Source organism: Nipponia nippon, unplaced genomic scaffold, assembly GCF_047370975.1.
Source record: "Nipponia nippon isolate SJK-2023a ecotype South Korea unplaced genomic scaffold, ASM4737097v1 scaffold_15, whole genome shotgun sequence".
Classification (NCBI taxonomy): domain Eukaryota; kingdom Metazoa; phylum Chordata; class Aves; order Pelecaniformes; family Threskiornithidae; genus Nipponia; species Nipponia nippon.
In genome coordinates this window covers 2,936,720-2,958,063 of record NW_028262331.1, presented here as the reverse complement: position 1 = coordinate 2,958,063, position 21,344 = coordinate 2,936,720, and the positions used below count along the sequence as shown (strand labels likewise).

Below are 21,344 nucleotides of genomic sequence, written 5' to 3'. Positions count from 1 at the left end.
TCCATTTGTAATAGCGTATTTACGTTTCTGTTGTATTCTTATACTAATTTACAACATCTTTGCACTGCCTCCATGACCAGAGTTCTTACTCTTTCACCAACATGTGAGCAAGTGTTTGAAAGCTGATGTGTTTTTTTTTCCCGGACAGATTGTCAGATCTGCAAGCGTACCTGTTGTAGGATGTAAATACAGTCACAAATTGAAGCAACATTTTATTATGTTTATCAGAAAAACTTATACTGAGGAAAGCCGAGGCCATTTTTTATGTTGATAGTCATCATGTAGCATTTAGCAGCTATAATAAAATTTGGGGAAGCAACCAATGTTCTCAAGGAAACAGTGCAAATCTCTCTGGAACTTCATTGCCACGCTGGTTAACTCTGCAGGAGGAGGTGGGCAAAATCTCTGGGAGGGCTACGCTGAATACTGTATTTAACTGGAGAGGGTAAAAAAAAGCCTAGTAAAGTTTTTAGTAATCTTGGCTTGAAGGGTAATTTTCTTGTCAGCTATATAATTAATGCACCATACATTACAGTAGTCCATTGTTATTCTAGAATGCCGGGATACATTTCAAACTGAATAGCTGTTTAACAAAACACTTGGCAGATTTATTACCCTTAGGTGATTCTGTCAGTCAGCATTTTCACATGTTTAGCCTGAAGTAGGCAGAATCAATTTTGGTATCTATTTTGTGAAATGCCGAGCTGTTTAAATTAAACCACACACACATGCACAACCCCCTAGAAAAACAGGACTTGTATTGGATCTTCATCTATGAGCAATGAGACAAGAATTACCCTTGCAAGCTCCTTGGTTTTTCCCCTCCACAGTCAAGGTGTTGCCTGCCCCTTGCAGTATCTGCGAAGGGGTATTTCGTGGTCATTTTCAGATAGTCCTGAATGGTATGGTTGTCTTTGCGTTACTTCGCAGAACGCTTACTTGGCAGCTTCAGAAACTAAGGTTCAGCAATAACTGTGTATGCGACGGAAATTCTTAGGCAGGGAGACGTCATGTTGAATTTGCTGTTGCCAGTTCTGCAAAAGAATTCAAGGTGCAATTGAATATTGGAGGGAAGTGAATTTAATAGGGTATCATGCCTCTCATGATAGGCTTAGAACTTCTTCTGAAAAAAGGTTGGTTTAAGTTTCTTGTTACAAATTATTAGGATTTCAAGGATGGAAATGTATTATTTTTATTTTTCAATAGGAGGAGATACAGGGTGCAGGTAGGAGCTGTGTATAGCCCAGGTATGAGGATACAGATAAAAGGTGGTAGGTGAGAAATAAAAAACATATGTTGCATGTTTGAAGCCGCAAAACATCACATAATCGTATTCTCATATTTTCACTGTTGAGACAGCATAATTTTCCGTTCTTTTTAAATACTCTCTGAAATATTCTTGGAAATTTTTTTACTTTAACTTAAAATGAAAAGGGAGTACATTCACTACATCCAGTTTTCCCTCACTGCTACCTTTCTGTCATATTTCTTTTGCTACTATTCTTTCTAGTTTGTTTTTTGTTTTGTGGGTTTTTTTTAGTTTTGAAGTTTATGAACTGCCAGAGCTGTAATTTCTTTCCTGTTTCACAATAGATATCTTTGCTAGAGGCTGAAAAGTCAGCAAGAGTAAAGGCAGGAGGGGGGGGGGCAGTCTTAGTTCCCATGCCTGACCTTAATTGATCTTCTCTTAACAGGTTTGAAGGGAGGGAATTATAATTAAAAAATATGAACAAGTAATTCCTCAAGCATTCAAATAGTTTTTAAATGCTTGTTTTTCACTTATAACTTCAAGAAAAAAAGAAAAAAGATATGTTTGTTACATGGCATAGCCTTGAGAGGAGGAAGTGTGTGTGAAATAAAAAGATTCTAGATTAAAAACTTCAGTGAGCTTAAAAAAAAAAAAAATTCCCACAAGTTGAGCACCTAGGTACGGCACCTGCTGAACTGCCTGTAAGATTCATTCACTCATCAGAGAAACCAAGGTGCATTAAGTAGGCCAGGTTTGTCACTGGGAGATTGTTCCGATGTCAATCATTGTCACCTCTAACCCCAGCTGGTGGCAATCCATCTGCACTTGTCAGCCGGGATGGTGGTTATATTCACTCGTGCGTTAAGCTGGCACAGTAGTCCACCGTGAATCTGACAGTAGCACTAGACCTTCCCACAGGGAGAGGCTTCTCAAATACGACTAATTTAGATAGCTTTAATTAAAGACCAGCGCATACATATGCATATGAAGCAGTAGCTGGTGGCCAGCTTCCTTGGGAGCGGGTGAGAGGGCAGGGAGGAGGGGCGGGGAGCTTTATCCTCCCCCGCTGGCTGGGGCTCTGCCATGTGGCTCACCCTCTTTAAGTTCCCCCCCGTACAGCTCCAGGCTGCGTCCGCCCCAGGGCAGCGTGCTGAGGGCACTGTGTTTTGTGACACAGCAAGGCAAGATAACGGCAGCTGTTTTACAGCAATAGGAGATAGGGAGGTTTGGGGATCAATGAGACCTCGAAGAGTTATCTTTTTCTAATTGATGTCAGACCTTGCCATGCTGTTGCTGGTGTTAACAAAGGTTCCCTGGGAAATAATTATAATAACTCCCTAGAAAACAATGATTCACTCTCAAGTTGCACTGAGCAGTTGTGTTATCCTGCTTAACTTGTATCAAGACAAAACAACCAGCAGTGCTGCTTGTGAAGTAGTTGGGCTGGTCTTTTGTTACAGACAGGATGCTCTCTGCTTAGTTAGGCAGTTCCGAACCTTAACAGATCATTTTTTTGCTGTGGTTTTCAAAGTAGCTTTGAATGTTGGTGCACCCTACAGAGACGGTAGGACACGGTGTTCTCCCAGTGCTTGGAAGTGCACCCATGGTGCAAATCCCACTGTGCGTTTGACATTGCTCAGCAAATGCACAGTGCAAAGGAGTCTAAAGCCAGTCACGCAAAGGCAGTGATGCCACCGACCTGCTGCTGCGCTGGGATGAGCGTAAGCTGACCTGGAAGGGCTGCCACGTGCGGAGTCCTAACCCACTGCATCAGCCACGAGGCCCCCACGCTTCCCCTCTGCTAGCAGTGTTCTGGAGCCTGATCCTGGGTGCTACCGTGTGTAGGGGAGGTCAGTGTATGGCACAAATTTCAGAATCAGTTCAGAAATACATGAAGAATTAGAATTAAACCACCAGCATTGGATGTTGCATCACATCTATGATTTAACCGTCTTAAAAACTGTTTTTAAAAAAAAAGACCCTGGAGGTGTCAGTGGGAAGTTTATTCTCTTCAACCATTTGATTGTCCTTGTTTCTGTGCATTGTGCTGACTCCCCAGCCATCTACCAGCTGTTGACTCTATGGCTGCAGGCCGGGCCCACGTGAAAATGCTTTGCAGTCCGGAACTGTAATGCTGAGCTAGGAGGTCATAAATTGGTTTTATTTTGTAAATTTTTAAGAAAGCATCCATTTTCACTAACTTTGAGTAATCTGAAGTTATTTTTTTTTTTCTCCTGCTGGTTTTTGGTGAAATGAAATCATCTCAGGAAAATATAGTGCTCATACTTTATTTGACCTTTTTATGGAGTCCATTTCAATTTCTCGTAAAAATAGGAATAAACAGAACATATAGAAGTCCCACTCTGGTGGTTAACGTTGAAGACCTTTTCCTACCTCATCTAACTTTGAGAGAGGGAGAATAGGTCTCTCTTGATATTCTGCTTTTTTAAAAAACTTTTTAAGAGGTTTTATTTCTTTTCCTTAACAAGTGGTTTCTAGAGACTCTACTGCTCTCCTGGCTGAGTTGTATTTGCAACCCTGTGCACTATAGGTTGCATCCGCTAGAATTGAGTTACAGTGCGCAACAGTTGGATAGATTAATCGAGTCTTGCTTAGAGTTCTTGCAGATGGAAATGATTTCATGGGACGAATCCCTCCCTGGAGTGAACTGACTTGATTGGAGTTACCTTAGAAATGACTTGACTTGACAGTGCAGAAAATGTGTGTGCAAGCACGGACCGAGAGCTGGAACTGAGCAAGCTTCCCCAGAAATGCCCGCGCAGCTCCCAGCAAGGAGAGGAGTACAGCTTTCCTAAGCCAGAAGCTCTGTCTGCACTGTTGTGTTTTATAGCAATGTATTCTCCGTGATATGTGTCCACTCTGTCTTTCAGTCTGTTTTTTCTTACACCACAGCATCTTGTGGCAATGACTTCCAAAATTTGAGTTGTTCTGCCAGAAAATGTCTCTGGTGTCGCAGAGCTCTTGTAGTATGAAACAGGCTTTTTTCTTCCTTATTCACTTTTTTGTGCCATTCATAATTTCACTGGCTTCTAGTATAGCGGATTCTCTCTTCAGTGAATATGCAGTTGTGTCCAGTATGCTGGATGCTTATGGAGAGATTTTCAAAGTCTTGGGCCTAATTTGTCTTCCAAGGGAGACAGATGTCCAGCTGTCCTTTGAAACCTTCCTTTTCCACCCTTTCTCCCCCAGTACTTACTATGTTTGATTTGATGCTCACCTACAAAATTATTGTCAACCAGTTTGACACTCTGTGTTGGCCAAGAGGTTTTCTAGTTCCTCACAGCTGGTTGTGGTTTGGCATATTCTTAGCAAAAAATCTAGTCCTAAAGATTTCACAGATGGCATTTCAACCGTACCCTTAGCTACATTGTTCTGGTGGTTAATTATCCCAAACGTGTATGCCTTATTTTCCATTGAAGTGTGCCTAGTTTCAGCTCCCAGGCATTGGATCATATTAAAGGTTTTGCCTCTCAGATTAAAACACGCTATACTTTAAGGGTCTCTCCCTACATAGTGTATTCTAGCTATTGGTCAGGTGAGCTCTTAATGCTCTTTTTGATAAGCGAGGTAGATTGAGCTTCCTTCAGGGTATGTCACACTTTGGTGCAATGCCAGTACAACGGACAATACTATCCAACAGTACAAGGCCACGAGCAAACTGTTTAAAGTTTTGATCAGGGGGTTGGCCAAGAGACCCCCAGGGGTCCTTGCCAACTTGAAATTATTCTGTGATACCACTAATTTACAGGATTATAGATCTACAAGAAAGCCAGTCCAATGTCCTGGAAATTTTTTCAATGGAAAAAATAAATCTGATATTTTGTATATATATTGATTTACACCTGTATTTTCATTACTTGCTAATAGAATTATATAATTATAATCTAGACCTGTTCTGTTGCACTTTTTCCTGAATGGAAAGGTTTCCTAGAGACTTCTCAAAAAGACAACAAAGGTACGGCTGCGTTTGCCAGTCTGCTTTTAAAAGGAATGTATATATTGATCTAAATCTGTTCAGCATTACTCATGAGAAATGAACCCACTTTGTGTTTATTCAGTTGGCACTGCATAAGTGGATGAGCATTAAGCTTGTTTTCCGTATTGAAGAAAACTTGCAGAGAACTAAGATGGCAAATTTATTTTTACATTGCAATATATGTGAATGTGAACTAGAAAGAACTCTCATTGCTTTTAGTAAGTAGGATAAATCCTTTTACTTCTATTTTATTTTATATGCTTCGACTTGCTCCGTACCTCAAGGCATCCATAAGCCATCCTAAAGTATAAAATGATGGCTAGATGTAAGGAAATAAAATAGAATATCAGCCCCACATTTGCTCTCTCATTATTCCAATGCAGGTGTGGGAATTAAGTCTTCTCTGTTCCTTAAAGAAGATCTCTTTCTTATTCCACAAACACTGTCTTTGCTGTGGCATTGTCTGAGTTATTTTCATAATTCATAATTATCTTGGTTCTTAAAAATTTAGACATACATTTAAAAGCATGATCCAATCTTGCCTGATTGCCACCACATTGTGTTTGAAGTAATTACCATTCATTTGGCTTTTGAGGCTGTTGAATGAATTTTCCACATGAGATTCCTTAATTTGTACATATTTTATTGCTATAAAATAGGTATTGGCAAGCTGCCTAAACTGTAGTGAAGCCCTTTAATTCCTATCCCTATGTGATGAAACAAATTAAGTGCGAACGGGGAGGCATAAGATAGACTCCTTAAAATGTATTTTGTTGACATTTCAAAATTGTCCTTACACAGGTGCAAATGCACAGGTAAAACTGAGGTAGCTTAGTTCTGCACTAAAGAGCCAAAATGGTTAGTTTTCATACAAGAAAGATAATGTTCCTTTATAGTAGAAAAGCTCTCTCTTTCTATCCTTGAGCTATTATCCCCATGAGAAAATGTACTCTGCTTGAAGAGGTTATTAGTGCCTTTGTGCTGCCTTCCTGCATGCTAAGGAAAACCTCCAAGAATATTAATCCTCCCTGTCCTGTACGTCTATTCTCTTATGGCTGAACGGGCCTGCCCTGCTAGCTAGCTTTGAGAAGCATGGAGGTGCCCGACTCTTTTAAAATAGCCGTGATTAGGTGGAGGTGAAGTAAGGAGGAAACACGTGCTCTGTTCCCCGCTCTCCCAGGGACACAGTGAAAGATCCTGGGGGCTTCCTTGAATATGGGGCTCCTTTCCCCCACCATTAAATTGACAGTGTTCTCTGGGTATCTTTATAAAGAGTCTACTGAGAGATTTAAATATGTCAGAATGCTATAAGTAGAGAGCAAATTATATAACTGCTCTTAAAGCATGCCAGGTTTCATAGCTGTGTTTTGCTAAACAATATTATAAAAAAATTTTAGGAGAAAATCTAACGTTAACAAACAAAAAGGGAAGAAACTTTGTTGGTTTTGTTGTTCGTTTGCTTTAAAGAATTGCAGGAAAGTTGACTGATTTCCCTGTTTCCCTATCAGGGCACTTCAGGTATGGCCTTGAAGGAAAAAATAACAATTCTTGGCATATGCCCTTGCATAGGCATAATTGGTACAAAATTCCACCCAGCCCAAACTAACAAAACCATCCCTGGTGATCTAGCATCTCATGTTTATCATAATCACAAGGCGCTCATAAATTAAACAGCAAGACTGTGGAGGCTTTGGATCTTACTAATGAGCACTTGTTGACAGTCAGCTATTCTATGCAAAATCAAGCCTTGCTTCATACTTCTGATGGGAAAGTGCAGGAGTTCCCGAAATGCAGAGCTTGTTAAGAAACCCGGCTAATTGTATTCATCTGAGGCAAAAGATTTACGAATTGAGGGATGTACTATGCAGGAACACCAGGGCTTCCACAGAGAGAATTTTAGGGATTGGTGTAAACGTGGAGTGTGGCTTGTGGTTATGTTGGGACGAGTGGTCAGAAAGTTGGCTTCAAAGACATTGGCTTACTCTTTAAGACAGACGTGCTGCTGTGAGGCCCCACTGAAGTCAATACAATAAAGGCAGGTGCTTAAAGGCTCTGTTGAACTTGAGGACCAGATTTGCAACTTCAAACATAAGAAATACATTCAGAATAAGAAATGTGCCTGAGACTGGACATCATAGGGAATAGCACATCTTCCTTCCCTCCATCCCTATCTATTCAGCATAAGCCAGCTGCTAAAGAAACTTCTACCTTAGTCATACTAAACCTTTCTTTACCTGCTTGAAACTCTCATGCCTTGGCCTTCTGAGCTCATTTTCACTGTGCAGAGTCCCTGCTGGCCTGGGAAGAACATTGTGGACGCATTTGGCATACTCTGGCCCTCGCAGTGCTGAATCAGTCTAACTGTTCATGAAGACATCTAAATTTAAGAACAGTGCTTCATGGGCTGTTGCGTAGAGGAGACTCAAGGATGCAGTTTCTTTCAGGGTTGATGTTTCAGTGCTAGCTATTTCTGTATCAGTTCCAAGCAGCCTGCAATTTCTCTGCTTGCAGACAGTAGCCTTTTTCTGCTTGCAAATGGCAGATACCAGCACCCTGAAAACAACAGGATGGCCTGCATCTCACGAGAGATATTGCTTTTGTTTCTCAGTTAATGGCAGGCATAATTCAGGAGCTGATGCCTCTCTATCGGCTCCAGCCCCAGAGCAAGCTTGGCAGTGGCTGGTTCCAGCGTTGCTGCACTGTGCTGTGTCGTATGCACAGACGTGCACTGAGACATGCACCTTCTTGTACCTACACGCCAGAATAAATCAAAAGACAAGGTCATGCAGTGTGGAAAGAAACATGCCATTGGATTGTCAAGCTCATCATAATACTCTTAGGATCCTTGTTCTCTGTGATCTCTTCATCTGGGAATATTCACAGTCCCTTTGATGATTCTTTACTGAGACACAGAATCCCAGAGAGGAAAAATGCTCTGTTTTATTATGGCAATGCATAACTTAATTTTGAGGCAGATCACAGATTTCTGTCTGACATTTCTGCCTTTCAACTGTTGCAAGTTTTTCAGCAAACAGTGAAGGAAAGGGAAAAAGACAAAGCCACCATGTTAAATGTTAATGTGCTTTTCTTCTCCCTCTGGAGGTAGATCTCAATAAAATGTATAACAGTTTTAAATCTTGTTTCAATACATTTTTATGTGAAAATATATGAAGTATAGTCTGAAAGGACAAAAGAAAATTCTCATTTGTCCTTTAGGCAAAGCTTTTTAAGTGTTCATACATAAAATATGATTGAGAATATCAGTGGCATTTCAACTAGAGACAAAAACAAGGTTAAAAATGTTCTGGATTATCCTAAAAGTAGAAGTTTCATTCGGAGGTTCTTTGGGAAAACCTTATAAACAAAGTGGTGCAGGATACAATTGAAATGTTGAATGCAAACTTACTCAGTTGAAGAGAGAATTCAATTAGGGCAGTGCTGGCTGTGAAACATGCACCTATCCGTGGTGTTAACGGGACTGTTTCCTGGTTTGTTGGTGGTCTTTGTCTTCTGAAAAACAGACGAATGTACAGATTTACTGATCAGGCGAGCTTCCACCTTAACTGTAAATTCTTAGGAACGACCTTTGCAGTTTGGTTTCATCACATAAAAAATAAAGCACCAACCCTGGATTCAGACTCCAGTGAACTGAAATGTAAATGTACGACTTCCTGTCCTCCTGCTTGGAAAAATATTTCTTATGTTTCTAGCAGCAGCAACACTCCATCAGAGGGGGCTGTAGTTAAGAAAACAGCACAGGTAAACTTTGGAATATGCATTTACAAAGAGAAAAATACCATTTGTGTTTCAGGTACTTCTTGCCTCTGTGGATATGGTTTTGCTCTGTGTGAGAAGCACCTCTTGCTGTTGCACTGCTGCTCTCTAGATTTGGCCAGTCATGAAACTGTGAAGTGCAGAGGTCACTAATACTTTGATTTGTGCCTTTTCATAGGTGGAAGAGGAAGAATCTGCTTGTGTCTCACCCTGTCTACATAAAGGGGCTTGCATTCTAGCTCACACAATCTCTAATCTAGCTGTGGCTGCAATGCTTCGAGTTGGCTGTAGCCTGCAGCAGAAGCCAAAGGGAAAGTTCAGACAGGTTGATTTATCAGAGAATCTCAAAAAATGTTTCTTTCTATTTATCTATTACGTTGCCTTCCCCTGATCGATCTAGCTGTGTGAGCAACTGAGCCCCTGAAGTTGCTAACACAGGCAGGAGATGCATGTGAGCAAAGGGGATGAAAATACTGGAATCCCTTCAGGTAATGCAAAATATCTCAGCTTTGAGTCTCTGTTGTTTCTCTCTGCACAGATCTCCATAGTCCCTCCTGGGGCAAAACCGCCCCACCTTGGGGCAGTGTTGGTTAGCAGGGTGCAGAAGTCTTGTGTGTGCACTCTTCAACACTGATACAGGCACAATGCATTTGTAGCGAGGCTTATTTTGTTTGAGAAACCAGTATAATGACTTTGCAGGCATTAGAGGAGATTTGCGAGAACACCTGTAGCTATCTAGCAAACCAGCTCTCCGGAAGGTGAGATCTTAACTCAGTAGTGCAGGCCACAGTTCACTGACAGGTTGGATGAAGTAACAATTTGCTGGATAAAGAAAAAGCCCTCTTTAGAAGTCTCCCCTGACTTTACATTCCTACACGGGTAATGCCATATATGGCCAGGTTCCTTATTTAAATTTTATTTTGAACAACTTTTATCTTCTTGTCATCGAGGTATCATCATTTCTGCTCTGTAGCAGTAGGTGTTTATTTTGATGTTTTATCTTTTTTTTTTAATTATTTGCAACCCAAACTGACCTTTTTACTACATAACCACTTGAAAAAGAGATGTCCTGCTCACATAAGGAATGCCTCAAGAGAAAGGCAGTCCTGCATAATTTCCTATCCTCTCGCAGAAAGTCTTCATATTGGAAAACTGGGGAATATTACTTTCTGGCCCTGCACTCTCTCCTGGGTAGAAAGGTCCTGAAACACAATTTATTGTAAAACACACAGTGGTTACAGAGCTAGCACAGTCAATGATATTCCTTTTATTACCACTCAGATGAGAACACAAAATGACATTGGAAAGCAGTGAACTCACCAGAAGGGCAGAGAAAGCCATTAAATTCAACACGCATCATATTTCATAATCAGAATCCTACAGTCAGAGCTGACACCACTGAATGAGTTTGTTGCAGTCATGATAATATAAAACCCGCTGCATCTGCTTCCCTTGGCACTTTTCTTTGTAGACCCTTGCAGTGTATGGGCTATTAATCATCAGTAGCCAGGGACACTGCAGACCAATGCACTTTGTATTGCATAAATTGAAAATGCATCACTATTAGAGAGAAAACTGCCTTCTGTACATCTCTATTTAGATAAGCAGTTTCCTAAAGGGCTGCCATGCTATTATGGCTAACCACTTAATTGGAGTTCTTTCCACAGCCTAGTAATTGGGGTTGGGGGGGAGGGTAACACAATCCCTTTCGTAGTGTGTATGAAAACAAGGCAGGGAGAGCGTTCTTCTTCTTACCTAGGAAGCCTGACAGGGCTCGAGCTGGAGGTGAGAAAATGCAGTCAAATACACTGTATCATTTAACCTCACTAAATTAACTTCATAAATGAGAGGGCTGAGTGTATCTGTGGGTGGGAGAGGGATGTTGTGTAACCTGTGCGGTAATGAATTTTCAGTAGCTGACTGCAGCAAGGGATTGCTAGAGAAGGGGTGTTGCCTTTCCTTCCATTAACTGCTCACAGAAGAGGGTAAGCTAAGGTTTGGGAGGATAAAAAAGTTTTAGTAGCAACCTGAGAAAAGGTAATTGCAAATTCAGCACTCAAAATTGCTCTTTTTAAAGAGAACCCATTTTATTCTACCATCATTTGCTTTATATGTAAAAAGGAAAGATCAGTAACTAATGAAAATGGGAGATCTGAAGTAATTTGACAATGAAAGTATAGCTTTTAAACTACATGTGTTTAACTGTAAATTGCTGCATGGTTTAAGTATTTTCTCTTGAAAGGCTGTGGTCAGTGTTTGGAACTTCGTTGATCTTTGGTTATAGCTGCCCACACTTCTTTATCATTACACCTACCATACTCTGTGGGTCTTCTTTCCTAGTGTGTGCAGTCGATGATGCATCAGAAAGACCTGAGTCTGATTGAGTTGAAATTATGTGAACTTGTTTTGAATCTCATGTCTTCTGGTCCTTGCTGGCTGAAACACAGGTATATCAGCTAAAGTGCTTAGGCCAGATCCAGATTAGACTGAGTTTAAACTGGGACCTATACACATCGCTTGTTCAGAACTGTGATCTTCAGCCTCCCCCTCTCCCCGCTGCTGCCTAACTTGGGTGTGTTTACATTTCAGCTACGTTTCTTCACTTGACTTCTTTTGACAAAGTTCTCTAGAAAGTTTCAAGTCCAGCCACAACCAAAAATATTCCTGTCTTGATTGATCTAAACAGCTCACAGGATCTTTTGTCACTCAGGTACTAGGTCAAAGCAATTTGAACTGGGGAGGTGTTTCCTGAGCATGTCTGTCTGTGAGGTTATCTAGGCAGAGCTGGAGGATACGGAGAGCCTAGGTTATTGGAGAAAAAGATGGCGCTATATTGACTAAAGGATGGAGAAAGGAGGGTCAGGCTCTAGCCCACAGTTGCAGGCTTTTGATTGTCTGTACGTTAACAGTAAGACACAGGAGTGGTGCCCTGCACCTGAAGTGGGTAGGGCTCGCTGATTTAGCTGATTGGCACTGACTTGCTTCTCAATAAGGCACTAATTCCCAAGCCCTGACAAAGAAGTGACAGAGAGGCCCCTTCATGCAGAAAAGAAAAAGGGGCATGGTAAAGTCATTCCCAGCAGCGCACACAGTAAGTGTCATCTTCTTTTTAAGTCCTACAAGTTTGTGCCTTTTGACTCTAGGATATAATCCTGTTACAGGTTAAACTGATCTAAATCCAGGCTGCTGGTGTCCTGTCCTACCCTCCCAGTCTGCTCCTGTGTGCTTTGGCACTACTCTGCATGGCTGAAGTTAAAACAGTTTTTTCCTATATTCAGTTTCAGCTGAATTGGCTCTCCGAACTGGCTCAGGGGTATTTGTCTATGTGACAGTGGTGCCCAAAAGGGAACCAGGAATAAGGGCTGCGCTTTACTCCAATAAGTAGAATTCAGTTTTAAACTCTAATGGCTGGGTTGGTAGCAGGTAATAGGGATGGAGAGGTCACTTAATACAGGAGTTATGAAGGAGAACAGCACCTTTATGAGGGACGACAGTTTATTCCTGTGCAGAGAACATTAAGGACTGAACTTCGAAGAAAGAAATCTGAAATTAGATCTGCTCAGTTAGGGAAAAAAAACACTCAAAAGTTGGTTAGTTGCCTTCATCTTGCAGTTTAATGGGAATTTAATTTCATTCTAGGTAAACTGGTGGCGAGTTATAACCAACCCTAATTTTTGGTTATGCGGTAAAGCAGTCAACTGATTTATGATGAAGAACATATTACCATCTTTAACTGGAGGTAACAAGGAATATGTTCTATTTTAAAGTAATTGTGTGGTTTCTGTGATGTAATCAGGGAAGGAGAAAAACTGTATTCACCTGAGTTCAGGACCAGGGCAGGACTGGTAAGCAGTTTGGTTCTGGGACTGATGCCTGTGCCTAATACCTGAACATTAACGCTACCTATAAAAAATGCAGAAATGGATTTTAAAAGGTAAGTAGTTACTATAACATCATTCAGGTTATGAAAAAGCTCTTTTGAAAAACAAGCAACGCTATCTGCTTAGAGTGTTGCTACTGCTTAGTATTGCTTTCTACAAAAATTACCTATTCAAAAGTATTGAAAGATTTTCTTTTAAAAAACCAAACAAACAAAATCCCCAAATCCAGACACCCGTATTTAAAGCCACCCATGCTTAAATTTTAGCTGTGAATACAGGTTGTTTTGCAAAAAATAATAACATCAAGGCATGGAAATATTTTGTTGAAAGAAATAAATTATGCAGAGGTTTCCTAAATAATTTAACAGATACAGTAAACAAAAATTATGACTTCTTACAAAACATCCTCAACTTGCTAGCATTTTGTTTCTGTGGTAACAGACACGGGTTCTGTGTTTTGAGGCTTTAATTTTAATCACACAGTATCCTGTTCTTGGTCAGAGCAGTGTTGCAGATGCAGAGTAATGTCCCAAAAGCCCTGTCAAATGTTGTGCTAGCATCCTTTCAAGTTTCTTCTGTAAATTAAAGTAGCTGTATGCTAAAATCCTAGTCTTTACTGTAAAACTATTACTATTATAAAATAAAATATTCTAGTATCAGCTAGTGAGCATGGCTTTGAAAACAAGATCTCATTATATTTGTTAACGTTATCGACGTGGTGAGGGGTTAAAACAGGTAACCTATTCAAACAGACAGTTCAGCTGACCAGAAAAAAATAAAAAAAAAACCTCATGGTATAGAAACCATCACAGATTTCCTGTCTGTATCCTCATTTCTTTAGATGAATTTCTGTTAGTCAGCAATGCCTTTTATTAATGCTTTGATTTCACTTGGGATGTCCCATTAATGCTTTGATTTCACTTAGGATGTCCCAACCCCTGGTTCAGTCTGCTGATAGGCTTTTGTCAGTATTATTTTATTTTTAAAATGGCTTTGATATATTGCCCTTGCTATACATAAAGCTATATTTAATATCAATTCAAGCTCCTCCTTCAGTTGTAAGAGTTACTCATGGGAAGACAAATACAAGTCAAAAAGTAACGCTTCCAAAGCACAGGAAATTTTCATTCTTAATGTGTATAATTACTGTTCTCTGTCAGTATTGGTAATGGGAAATTTGGAATCATACTTACACTCTGTCGTAAGACTTTGCAACAAGTAGAACAAGTTTCTGCAGCAAAGTCAGGTTTTACATTTATTTGGTCCTTGGGGGGATGCTGGAATTAAGACTAGAAGTAAATGAGGCCTCACTGATTTAGTATACAGCGCCTCGAATGTGTTAACCAGTTAGTGTGATTTATGTGTTTCCTTCCTCACACACCCCCTCCATAAAAGAAAATCTAGTCAGGATTTAAAGTTACGCTGTGTTCATTGCTTTGATTCTGGTGAATTGTTTCAATTTCTTATTATATGTGAAAGAAAAGCCAAGCAAAGCAAATTACAACAAAATATTTCAATTAAAGCTGTATTTGACCCATAATGCAGTGCTATGTGTTTCACACCTTGTTTTTGATACTATTAGCAACATTCCAAATTGAGAATATGATTGCAGTAACTGCTACCTACCAAGAGCTGATACTGTTAAGACAGAGAATGGGTAGGAACTTTTGTTTTTATAGTTTGGGAACACAGAAAAATGAGCTGAGGAGTCAAACAGTGGGTCAGTGCCAGAGTCAGGAATAGAAATCGGCTTCCCTTGCTCATTCCAAATGCTGAAAAACCTGACTCGTATCCAGCTGCCCAGTGAGCAGTATTTGTCTAGGATGACAACCTCCTGCAGCATCCTTCAAGATGAACCACGCCAGAGAAAAGTACCCACTCCTAGCAGTGCTGCAGAGAAAGAAGAGAGCGGACAGCACAGCAACCAGTTTTCTTAAGACCACTCAACAAACTTTCTTTTCCTTGCTTTTCCATCTTTATGCCATATTAATTTGCCTTTTTCTTTCTTGAACGTGCAGAAGAACAGTAAATGGGTCCATCTGCCTTGGAGAGCAGGAATGGAAGAGCCTTGGCCTTATCCCCTGGTGAGAGGCAGCACACAAAGGAAGAGGCCAGCGCAGTCAGACTAGATGTCTGCGCCAGCCATGGCTACTCTGTGGGCCTAGAAGGAAGGTAAGAACTGTGCCTCCAAGGTACAATTGATTTACACTGTGCTGAGAACGGTACAGTTTGTATAACACCGTTTATCTGCCCAAGGAGGCGTTAGGAGGACACACAGTGTAGTTCTATACATGGTGAAACCGCACATGGATTTTACTTCACATTCTGCATTGGAGTAAATTGCAGAAGAATGAATTCAGAGTGCCACTGCTCTCCTAAAGAGGGGGGAGTTCTGCCTGAGCCTCATCTGCTCAGCAGGGAGTGAGAGCAGCAGGAGCGAAGTGTGCTGTTAGTGCTCTGTGTGACGCTGGTACTACCCCGGTATTTTATGCACTAGAGGGATGTCAGTGTGGATTGCACAGCAAAATCATCACCGCTGATCTGCCTGGTAGCAGTATGTTTTCAGGCTTATGTTCTGGGAATCCTTCTTGTGCTGCTGGGCCTTCTGATTTAGCACAGTTCCCCAACTTAAATGGTCACAAAGTGATTTCCTTGCAGACTACAGTTGTGCATCCCACTGATTTCACGAAGGCAGATGGGAATGACAGCTAGCTCGACTTGGTGGTAGCCTGGTATTTTCACTATGGGGGAAACACAGCCTTAAAATCACCCAGTTATTTTTGTGAAACATGTTCAAGATTGCTTGCTTACTTCTGGAAGCTGTTGCAGCTGAAGTGTAGCTGTTTAAAGACTTACAGGTGCAGCAAGTCAGGGTCATCCATGTAAATCATTGCCTGCTGTTGACAAGAAATTTAACAGTTTGGGTTACTTGTTAGGAAAGCGTGCACAATTGGATATGTTGAAATCTTAATGGTGCTTTTCCTTACTGTTTGATACAGCTAGTAAAAAAACCCCAAACAATAAAAATCCCTCACCACAAGCTTTAATTATTTTATGAAGTCAGCAGAAATGTCTCAAGACTTAACATTCTGAAAAAAGCTTCAGTTGATCAAAACCAGATTCCTCCCTCTGTGTATGCACAAATGATTGATTTGCATTCATTTAATATTTTCCACTAGCTATATTTGGAAAAATCATTATCACAAGCTTCCTTGCTAGTAAAGGAGCTCAGTGGAACAGGAGGAGGACAGGGAATCAGAGGAAACACTGCAGGGATATGAAACGAGAGGGATGGTACAGCCAGTTAAGGAAGATGCCTCTAGTGGAAGAACTGAAGACAAAGTCTTCTGCATCTCCCTGCTTTGCTGCAGGGCAGTTTTCCATACTGCAAGCACATGAGTTCACTTCCATACTGCTAGCTAGTCCTAGAGGAAAACGTAAACCTGTTTTTAAGGCTAGTTTGTTATGAACTCTGCCCGGACAATAGGGATATATCCAACACTAGTCGGGCTCTTCCACCTGGGAGAGTTCCTTGGTATATACCAGGTAGTTGTGCACTGAAATGTCACCCCATGCTCATGAGTGTGCTCCCTGTATCATGCTGTAAACACACCATGCTGGTAGTCACCGTTATTTTGAACCAAAAACAAAAAGGAAAGAGAAGTTTCATGGCTGTAGGGTGCTAATTCTGGGCGATTTAGATGTGAGGCCTGTGTTTTCTCCCCAGTACAGCTGGTAAGGACAGTACACTCAACATTAGGAAGAAGCTAATTTAAATTTCCAAACACACCTCCCCTTACTTGGAGTTCCAAGTTGCGTGTTTTCCCACTAAACAGGGAATGCTTTAAAAGAGGTTTATGCAACTCTTCAGAGGAGTTATATGGTCTGAAATATGGAGAAAGTCAGACCAGTTTTCTGGTTTTATAATCTACAGTATTTTATATCTTTTTTTATTTAATTAAGTGTTTATCCCAGTCATCTTTTAGATTACTGCTTCGTCCAGTCATTTGTCGCAGCCAGCTCTTTACAGAAGCACAACTAGCTCTCTTCAGCATTACGGAAAACTTTATTTAAAAACTATATTTAATGAAAGAAAAGTGTCCTTCAGCCAAAGATGGAAGTATTTGGCAAATTACTCTATTGAAAGTTTTCCATAGTATGTCAGTCAGCTTCAGTGAGTTCTCATTAATTAAGCAATTTACCAGACGGTAGGAGATTTTTAAGGTTTACAGTGTCAGCACTGCCTATAGAATCATTAGTTAGTTGAGCAGCTTTTGTATAAAATGAACGACCCTACCACTGATGAGCTCTGTAGTCATTCAAGCTGGATGAAAAAGAGAGTTACCAAAGTTTGGTACCTCTCTCTGTTTGAAATCAAGAATAATTTTTGAAAGGTTTCCATAAAAGCCGGAAACATGAAAGAAATTCTCTAGAAACATTTTTAACACTTCAAATTTGAAGTACTCTGTCACAAGGCAGGAAATTCTGTTCATGTTGATTGAATGTTAAAATTAATGATTAGAAATGCTCCCTAAGTACAAGAGAGTTTCTTTCACAGATTTAACTATCAGGGCATCCCACTGCAGAATGTAAACTTGCACTTTTTAGTGTCATTCAAAATCAGAAATTTATTTAAAATGTATATACATGTGGTGCCTGTTGCCAGAAATGAGCAATTGAGAGAGGAGATTCCACCCTTTGCTAGTGTTAAGAGTTCTAGGATATATTTCTTAGAGGTTTCTGAGATGAGTCTTGAGCCCTGGAGATTTTATGCAATTATTTTGGGTTCAACAGTGCAGAAGTATAGATTACCATATAGACTCATCCATAAGCTGTAAGTAAAACGTTGACCATTGTTTTAATACTTGATTTTTTTTTTTCCATGCAGTTGCTGAATGCTTTCTTTGGCAAAAATGAAAAAACGCCCCTTAAGCAATAGCTACCCCATGTGCTGGACATTTGGTTTTGTAACAAGATAGTGAAATAGATTATATTGCCTCTCTCACTGTAGAAATATGAAAATAGAAATACTATTTTCTATTTCTATATATTGAGCATACCCCTTGTATTTTTCATTTGTATCGTGTCAAAGCCTGTCTAAAAGTCTAAAAGTTGAATACTTATCTATAAAAATAAAGAGAAGAATTAAGGTGGGAAGGCAGAAGTTAGGATCCTGAAATTCTGTGATTTATGGGCTGGGGAGGGATGGAAACAGACCATGAGTGCTCTTTATTAGATAATAACAATTGCAAGCACATGTACCTGCAGTTGTGTGGTTTTTTTCTGTTTTAAACATGTTGGCTATACTAACTTAATCTGAAAGTGTGTATTTCAATAAGTAGCAACCTGAAAGCACTTCCAATCCAAAAAGTGTTTTCTACGAACTAATAAACAGATTACTACTGCAGTAGTACTACTACTAGTACATATTTTAGGCTAAAAGCATTAATGCAGCCACTGAAGGTACTCTGTGCAAACACCAGAGACTTTTTTTTCTATTCCACAATTTTTGCTTCCATTATGGAAAACATCAGGAAAAGAATATTTAATGTTAAAAATATAGTGACTCCTTTGAACTGGTATGAGATAGGCAGTGTGACTGAAGTACTATTTTATTTGAAATTGAGGTTGTGACTGAGTACAATCCCTTTTTCTAGCAATAACATTCATCCTTGGGCCCCCAAGATAATAATGTTGAGTTTGATTTGTGAATTTTAACAACCTGTGGTTTTGCAAATAAAACTGCAACTCAATATACTGGTTTGAGTTAGATTTATAATGTAAAAGAAATTGCCACTTTCAGTGGATTTCTCTTGCAGAAGTTCCAAAAATGGCTCTCCTAAAACACTAAATGCACCCCTTCATTCTGAAGCATAACATGTGTTTGCGAAGCAAAGCCAGAATTATAACAGCAGTTTTTACTGCTCCAGCTTGTAGTATCACTGCAGAGAATAACACGAGTCTCATGTTAAACAGGCAGAGGGAAGAAAAGGTCAAGATTTTCCACAAAACAACTTTGTATAAAGTAACACCCACAAAGCAGAACAAAGAATGTTGTTGGGCGTAATCATAGATCGGTGTTTTCTATTAACTGTTTGTAGCAATTCAAGGTAACATAGCTATGCTCATTACAGAAGAATCCCAGCATTTGAGCGACAGAGTATTCTGTATTCCTAATGCTATTGTTTACACTGTGTTTTGTCTGGGGCTTTGTCAGCTCCTTCTCTACTGGGTTTTTCTTGAGCTCTTTATAGATCCCTCTTCAAAGTTACATGACTCTTAAAGTCATAGTAAAACAAAGACTTCATATCACAGTTTAATATTTCAATTAAACTACAGAGTAATAATTTGCATTAATTGTAGCCTATTAGTTGCAAATTACAACATTTTGTTTTGTTGTACTTAAAGATTTTATTAGTAACAGACGCTTTTAGTTAGTGTTTGTTGCCCCAAGAGCTTTAGAGGAACTGATTTTCTGTCAGAAAAGATTGGAATCAATTGCAGTCCTCCCTTCCAGATAGTGCTAAAACATTTATTTAAAGGTTTATATGCTCACCCTGCCTTATCTGTATTCCAAGTCACTTGTCCAATGAAATAAAATTCATTCATGCCTTCCTTCACTGTGTTATTGACAAAGTGTAAGCTTTATGTGACTGGAAGCCAGAATTCTGTCTTTTGGGAATACCTCTCTCTAAACTTGTCTGAAAGAATTATTTTATTGCATTTTTCATGCCAGTTCAAGTATGTTTGAATGGTAAATCCTAGAAGCTGGGCTGTCTGTGACCATATCAGCCTTTTGAATTAGCAGCATGCACAGCGTGATAGAAATATTAGATTGTACGGAAGGAGTATGTGCACTACATAATTTTTTTATTAAGTATTTTTTTTTTTTGCACATAATAAACTGCATGTCACTTGGTTCTACAAATCAAAACCAAGGTCGAGTCAGTTTCCTAAACGCCTGGCATTATGCTGATGGAAAGTTTGCCATCACTATATGTTTTTTTAGCCCGTTCTCTAAAGAGGAGTGTCAGGAGAGCAAGTGCTGAAAACTATTTATGCCGTGTTTCATTTGGGGAAAATTAGAGCATCAGCAGCTGCTTTGTTCATCCATGCAGCCAGTGCCAGCATGAGTGATGTTCAGCTGTCTGTCAGGGGCATAATACAAAAAAGATGTTATGATCTAGGTGCTTTCTCTTATACAAAAGATAAGAGTAGGTCATCGGTGAATTAAATATTTAACAAAACAAAGCAACTGGCCTTGCAGCTGCAATACTGGTTGAAGAGTCCAGAAGCGAGATATGAACATGACCTAACTGTCATTTCTTTTCACTTCTGCATTGGGATAACTCCTGTAAAGCCAAGGAGAGGTAGAGGTAAAAGCAGAATTTAACAGTGCTGTGCTGATTTGAGACTAGAATGTGGGAGGAGGAAGTAATAAGCTTACCTTTTCCTTTTGTCACTCAGCAAATTCACAGAGCTGACCCTGGAGAGAACAATGTGCGTACAGGCACCGGGGTATTACAGCATGTAATTCCACTGCCTCAACCACAAACTAATTAAAAAACCCTCTGATTCTCCCAAACCCCTTCCTCTCTGTTTTCATTTCCTCTCCAAGCAGGACTTCAGTTTAAATTTGACATCCTTTGGGGACTCTGCAATGAGTAAGACTATTTGAGTTGTTCTAGAGCTTTCTTAAGCTTTCCTCGGAGAAACTATCCAAGTATTCAGTAATGTGCATGAACTGAGAACTAAAAGCTGAGTATATCTGATTGTTAGAGTTCTCAAAACTGAGGGTGGAGAGGAGGCCTGGAAAGAGGAATTAAAATTAATTCCATTTCTCATCCAGAAGCTGCTATACCTCTAATGATGCTATTGAGATGAGACAGCTTGGGGGAGCCAAGTTATCAGAGGAGGTCACCCGAGCAGTCCACACAAGCCTGAGCTTACCTATGCAGCCCTTTGAAAAGGGACAGGGCCCGCTGCTGCAGACAGTGGGAGCTCTCAGCTGGGCAGGCGATGCAAGGAAAAGGGGTTTGCTTTCTATATGCTTTAACTTGGACTAGATGATCATAGTAGATACCTTCCAACTGGAACTATACTATTCTATTCTAATTTCTTTTTGTAAATTTTTGTAAAACACTAGTGCTGTCTTAGGAGGTTGTAATGTTTTTTAGAATTGTCAGTTATGCACACATCAGTCTAACACAAGCTCGTGAGGACCTGAAGAAAAGAAAATTTGGCTTTGAGTAACTTAGATTTGGCAGATTTGGGCCTAAAGATAAATGCTTATTTCTATGATAACCCTTTCTTATTGTGCTAATGGTGTTAACTTGGGTGCTAATTAGGCTGTGGTGTCTAACCTACAGCTTTTGTGTGTTCATGGCTTATCTGCCTGTGGCCAGTTGTGTCTGAACTGATCTCCCAGCTGTCCTGGCCTGTG

The 21,344-nt window shown here is 40.0% G+C and overlaps 1 long non-coding RNA gene across 2 annotated transcripts in view; it reads right to left on the bottom strand.

Moving 5' to 3' along the window:
* Positions 1-410: 410 nt before the first annotated feature.
* Positions 411-21,344, bottom strand: part of LOC148056285 (uncharacterized) — a 53,191-nt gene continuing 32,257 nt past the window's right edge. The window contains exons 3-4 of one of the 2 annotated variants that reach the window (XR_015703528.1): positions 8,653-8,756; positions 411-1,034 (exon numbers count right to left, since the gene is read on the bottom strand). This is a non-coding gene — a long non-coding RNA (uncharacterized LOC148056285). Of the gene's footprint in view, positions 1,035-7,875; positions 7,998-8,652; positions 8,757-21,344 lie in introns of those variants that run through there. The other variant, XR_015703529.1, reaches the window with a different exon arrangement.